Source organism: Mustela nigripes, chromosome 10, assembly GCF_022355385.1.
Source record: "Mustela nigripes isolate SB6536 chromosome 10, MUSNIG.SB6536, whole genome shotgun sequence".
Lineage (NCBI taxonomy): Eukaryota > Metazoa > Chordata > Mammalia > Carnivora > Mustelidae > Mustela > Mustela nigripes.
The window spans coordinates 41,987,121-41,993,224 of NC_081566.1; the positions used below are offsets into that span (position 1 = coordinate 41,987,121).

The 6,104-nt window shown below is 51.1% G+C and overlaps 1 long non-coding RNA gene across 1 annotated transcript; it reads left to right on the plus strand.

Annotated features, from left to right (window-relative positions):
* The first annotated feature begins 2,015 nt into the window (after positions 1-2,015).
* LOC132026171 (uncharacterized) lies at positions 2,016-5,693 on the plus strand. Its single transcript, XR_009406812.1, has 3 exons — positions 2,016-2,361; positions 2,576-2,880; positions 4,888-5,693. It is a non-coding gene; the product is annotated as an uncharacterized LOC132026171 (long non-coding RNA).
* Positions 5,694-6,104: the final 411 nt, after the last annotated feature.

The following is a 6,104-nucleotide window of genomic DNA, read 5'->3' on the forward strand; positions in this document are numbered from 1 at the left end:
CCAAGGTAAACTATCTTAGCGGTACGGCTCTTCAGAAGTGCCCTTGAAATGGACAGAGGACAGATATCCTCCCGATGGGAGCACTTTGAGTAGTACAACTTTTTGACTACTTGGCTTGGAAGGAAAGAGGTCCTGAGGTAAGGTTCTCACTAAGTCATGCACTTTGCTAATGGTTTGGCCAGATGGTCAAGAACTTGAAAGAGGTCAGATTCAAGAACTGGTGACAAGCAAGTTAGGAAACGATATGTGGATGGGCCTCTTGGAATAGGCACAGAAATTGAGGATGTCTGTGTTCCATTGGATATTTACCAAGCTCCTATTGGTAATTGGGCAGACAATTCCATTAGCAACCCCAGGGTTTGCTCAGTGGGCTTCTGAACCCAGTGGCCACAGTGACAAGTTGAGGGCATGGCAAAGGCTTCCCCAGAGAGTCTCACCAAGGCTAACCTGCCATTGTTAAATGCTGACCATTCCAAAAGCAGAAATCAGCCCTGGGCTCCTGACTTGGTACAATAACCTATGGGGGCCATTCAGCTGCCTCCACCCAGGTAGGTTGTTTCAGATCCCACCGGTCTAGAGGGCATGACTTGTTTTCCTGAAACAGACAATGGTTCCCAGTGGAATGAATGGTATTCAGGGTCACTTTTGTAAGGATGGTGGTCTGCAGACCTTTGTTTGTTTGTTTGTTTGTTTGTTTTCCTAAGGAATAGGTTCAGGAATAGAACCAGGATGTGGCACACAGATTTGGCTGCCATGGGCGGATCATGAAGAAGGTCCAGAGACAGATTGGGAGGTGGTGCATGAGCCAGAGTGGGCTACAGGGGAGAGTGAACAGCCAAGTCCTGAAACATTTATGCTTTGCACAGAGCTGAGTGATTGTCGTGGAGTGTGTGTGTGTGTGTGTGTGTGTGTGTTGTGCATGCCCATATCTCATCTTTCTGATCAGCTGAGGAGGGCTTTCAGGCAAGGGATGATTAAAGAAATCTCAGAGGGAGGGAAGAGTGGGGCAGTGTCTCATCCCCTTGTTTATTCAGGGGCAAGCATACATTCTCCCACATAAGAGTTTCATTTGTTGAATGAGAAAAAAGAACAGGAGACAAAATGAGCAAATCTGTGTACCTTCGGGTTAGAGGTCATCTCTGACCCAGCACCATCCCCCACCATTCAGAGACTGTCTTTGTTGACTTCCCCCTGCTGGCAGCCCCTGGTGTCTGCTTGCTGTTCCATCTAATGATTGCTCTAGCTTCAACTGATCTAGTGCTTTCGTACCTTCGTGAGGGACTCTGTAGGCATTAACCTCATAGAAACCTCAGAACGCGAGAAGGTAATTATGCGTACATACTGGCGAAGAAGCAGTTTCAGGTAACTTCGTCAAAGTGACCCAACAGGTCAATGAGAGAGTCGGGAATTGAAGCCTGATGGGTCTGACATGGTGGCTTGTGTTCATAAAGCCTCCTCTGTACCGTTGGGATATGCACAGTGCCGGAGGTCTCACCACCTCAAAAGAGAGCTCATGTTCTGGCTGTGGAAGCAGATATAAGCAATCTCTTGTGCCCGGGATATGTGTCGCTTAGCCAGATTTGGCTGTTAGAAAATTTCCTTACGTCAAGTTGAAGCCTACCTGCCTGTAATTCGTTCTGAGTGTCCTCTGTGGACTCCTGAGAACCATGTTCCTCCCTCCTCCCCACGATGGTCCTACCTCTGGTTGCAAATACTGTTAGCCTGGGGTGCTCAGGCTGAGCAAGGTGAGGTCTGCCCAGTGCGGAGACTTTCCAGACCATTGCCTCCTGTCTAGACACTATATGGTTATTAATGCCATTTCACCTCACATTAGCTTTTTTTGGCAGGAGAAATTCTTCCCCTGCTCTGGGCTGCTTGGCTGAATGACTATGGAACTTAGCTCAGAGCAGGAGATAATAGGAGAGGGCAGGACCGACAAGTTCCCCTGGGTCTGGTCTGAGTCACCTGTGATTCTGGTCTCCGGGTCTAAGAGCACGGCAGGGAGAGAGGGAGGGGAGCCCGTGCATGAGCTGGAGTGCTGCTCCTGGTTTATGGGGTGACGCTTAGTGGCAGTGTCTTCTGGAGCAGAGCTGCACGCTGTGCGTGTGCGTGCGTGCGTTCGTGTGTGTGTGTGTGTGTGTGTGTGTGAGTACACATGCACGTATGTGCGGGTGATGTAGCAGAATAATCTAGAAAACAACTGTTGAACCTTTGCTTCAGCCTCGTCTACCTTTCCATCCTTACCTTGGAAGCAAATGAATCTTGTTTCACTGGAAAAAGTATCTTCCAGACTGAGCTGAGTCTGCACATGAGATAACCTTCAGATCATCCCCCTGAACCTCCAGGCCGCAGTACAAAGAGGTGAGTTAGGGGGCTACACTGGGGTGGGAGCCAGGAGGTCCAGAAGCCCAGTCTGGCCTCCCGTCGAGGCTGGAAGGAGAGGGCACGCTGCCTTTCCACCTGAGCCCAGGCAGAGTCCTCTGGGACCTGTGCACGTGGGGAGGTGGTGGTTTTCCGTAGATGTGTTCCTTTCGTGCAACTCCAGGCTAAATGGCTTGGATTTCCTCCTCATTAGGATGTAACGTGGCTCCTGATGCCCAGAAGGGAATGAGCATGAGAGCTCCAGGTCACTAACAGACTGAAATCGGTAAGGGCAGGGAACCAAATGCACCCAGGGACAAAGAGGACGGGCGCGTGGGGCTCTGCTCTCTCCTGCTGGCCACAGCACGGCAGCTGCGAGAGGGCAGGCGTCTTGGGCTTCCATCCCAATGTTGCCGTCAGCTCGCTGTGTGACAAAGGGCTGCGTCTCACCCACCTGCCCCATGAGGGAATGGCTTGGGGACCTGTGGACTCTGGTTTGAATCCTAGACCTGATCTTAGGTAAGTCACATAAACTTTCCGGATCTTTGTCTATAAAATGAGTTTAAAACTCTTCACCTCCTGGGATTTCTGGGAGGAGCAGAGACACCCCTGTCTCACAAGGTCATTTGGTGAAGAACTGAGCTGTCGCTGTAGGGAGCCCTTGCTGTCGCTCCCGCCGTCATGGGACTAATGCCATGGGAGTAACAGGGCTAATGGAAATGAAAGCTCTTTGGGGTCCTGTGTGCTGTTATGAGTTAGCTCGATAACAACAGCCGTATTTACATAAAAGTCCCCAGTCGTCTGTGTTCCCAGGATGGACAGCTCTGGGGGCCCCAGGGGAGAGTACCAGCCCTTAGGGACAGACCCCCTTCTGCACGCCTCTCCCCCAGATCATTTCTCTTCCCTTATAAACGTTTCCAATTCCAGGACCCGCCGTTTACCAGTTATATGAAAAAGATTCAGGATGCTGTAGGGGACATTTTTGTCGTGCTAAGGTCTCTCCATTCCGCAGGGAATGGCCAATTACAGCCGGGCTCGGAGAGATGCATCACCGTCACACCTGGCTCCTAGGCTCCCCTCCCCCTCCCCCCGGCCAGGCTGGCTGCCCGGGCAACAGGCCACAGATCCCAGCTGTCTCCTAGCCATGGCAGGAGGGCCGAAGGGGGAAGGACACGATCACTGGGCAGAAACTGGGACACCAGGAGGCCTTGAAGAAACCATAAACTCTTCGTTCCTCAGTGTCACAGGGCAGGGGACAGCTAGATAAAGTCAAAGACATCAATAATCCAGAGCTTTGGATCAGATTGCAAAGGAATCCAGCATTCACGTTTCATTGCTTGGTCCCCGCCCTTCTGCCTACCCTCATTTCCCATAATTTTGGGGAGGCCCTGAAAGGCCAGAAGACAAGAAGGAAGTTGAAAGATCCGGCTAATTTTAAACTTGACATTCGTGGTTGCACGTTAGAACACTTTATGCGGGTGGAAGGGGGATGGAAGCTGGCCAGCCCTCCCCCCCACCCCCTGCCCCCCACCCCCTTGCCCTCCACCCCCCTACCCCCCACTCCTGCTCCTCCCATGTCTCATCAGTCTCCTGATTCAGGCCTGCATGCATTTACTCACACATTCATTCACTCATCAAAAACTTGTAATGAACATCTACACCGAGCCAGGCCACGTTCAAGGTGCCAGGGATAAAAAGTGAACAAGACTGCTCTGTTCCCAGAACCTAGTCTTTTCAGAACATGAGCAAGTCACCAGGGAGTACACCCAGTGTGCGAAGATTCTCACGATCCCCATTATAATGCTGAGAAGAGGTTCCGACTCAGAATGGGGGCGGCCACGGAAGGCTTCCTGGAGGAAGTGACATCTAAGCTAAGACCCTAAGGTTGAACAGAACCAGCTAGACGAAGAGAGGAAGGACAGTGCTGTGGGGAGCATGTTCCAAGTGGAGAGAGCACTGTAAGCAATGTCCCAAGATAGACTGCGAGCGTGGTATGTTCTAGCAATGGAAACTCCTCCGTGTGGCTGGATCTCAGACAAGGAGGGAGTGACACAGCAGATGTGCTGAGAGGTGGGCGGGGCTGTGCGGTGAAGTGCAGTGTTGACGTGTCCAGAAGTTTCATCTGAGGGTTGTGGGGAGCTACGACACATTCGAAGCAGGGAAGGAACTGGATTGAATCTGAATTTTAGAAGGAGCCTTTTGGCTGCTGATTTGCTGCCTCACACCAAAAGGGAGGCAGGAAGGCCAGGTTGGAGACTATCACAGTGGTGCAGGGGAGAGCTGACAGTGGCTTGGACTTCCACACCTGTGTCCTCAGCCAGCCTCTCCTGCGTTCATCCCCTTTGCCCTGGGCTCTGACCATGGGCCCCACGCAGCCAGTGGATGGGGCGGCAGTCCTGTTCTTACCCCAAATCTTTCTCATCGCGGAGTGCTCCCGCAACAGGAGCGATTATAGGAGCACCATTGTTCTGGGGAGTTTGCTTGACTCACTGCCTCGCAAGTTCTTGTTTTCTTTGTTCCTCGCAGGCCTGCTAGAGCACAGAGCTCATCAGGGCCCAGGTCACGGCCACGGGACTGCCCCAAATGTGGACGGAGAAGTGAGCTCGGAGAAGCCTGGGGACGATGACACCAGTCGTGCGGACTGATGTTCTCATTTCAAGTCAAGCGGTGCTGGGAAGCCCATTGTTCTCAGGGACCTCTGAAAAACAAAGCAGGTGGAGACACGAGAGCCCTTGTGCTCAGTGGGTGGGAAGGTAAAATGGTGCGGGAATGGAAAACACCACGGCGGTTCATCAAACATTAAACATAGAATGACTACATGATCCTGCAATTTGAACTCTGAGTCAAGACCCCAGAGAAGGGAAGGCAGGGGTCTCAGAAAGCTGTTTGCACACACATGTTCCCAACGGCCTTGTGCACAAGAGCTAACAGCTGGAAGCATGGCAGGCGCCCATCAGTGGAGAAATGTGTAAGCAAAATGTGGTCTCTACATCCAAGGAAATACTCAGTATTAAAAAAGAAAGAAATCCAGGCACCTGCTACACAGCATGGATGACCCTTGAGGACTTTATGCTCAGTGAAATAAGCCAGTCACAAAAAGACCACATGATTCCACTTATTTGAAGTCAAGGTCACAGAAACAAAAAGTAGCATGGTGGTTACCCAGGGCTGGGGGAGGGGCCAGCGGGAACTTGACTTAATGGATAACAGTTTCCGGTTTGGGAGATGAAAAAACTCCGGATCCTAGTTGCACAACTGTGAGTACCCTTAATGCTTCCGAGCTGCACAATTAGAAACGCTTATGATAGTAAGTTTTAGGTCATGTGTTTTTAAACCACAATTAAAAATTAAAATAAAGAAATCATATCTTTTATATAAATTTTTTTTTTTTAAAGCCAAGCAGGGGGGAGGGTAGGTGGTCGGGGTGTTAGCAGCTCTCAGCGGGAAGTGAGAGAAGTTCTTTTTTTTTTTTTTTTTTTTTTTTAAAGATTTTTATTTATTTATTTGTCAGAGAGAGAGCGAGCGAGAGCGAGCACAGGCAGACAGAGTGGAAGGCAGAGTCAGAGGGAGAAGCAGGCTCCCTGCGGAGCAAGGAGCCCGATGTGGGACTCGATCCCAGGACGCTGGGATCATGACCTGAGCCGAAGGCAGCTGCTTAACCAACTGAGCCACCCAGGCGTCCCAGTGAGAGAAGTTCAACCCAGATTCTGACTCCCCTCCTCTGGGCTGCTCCAAGTAAGGGC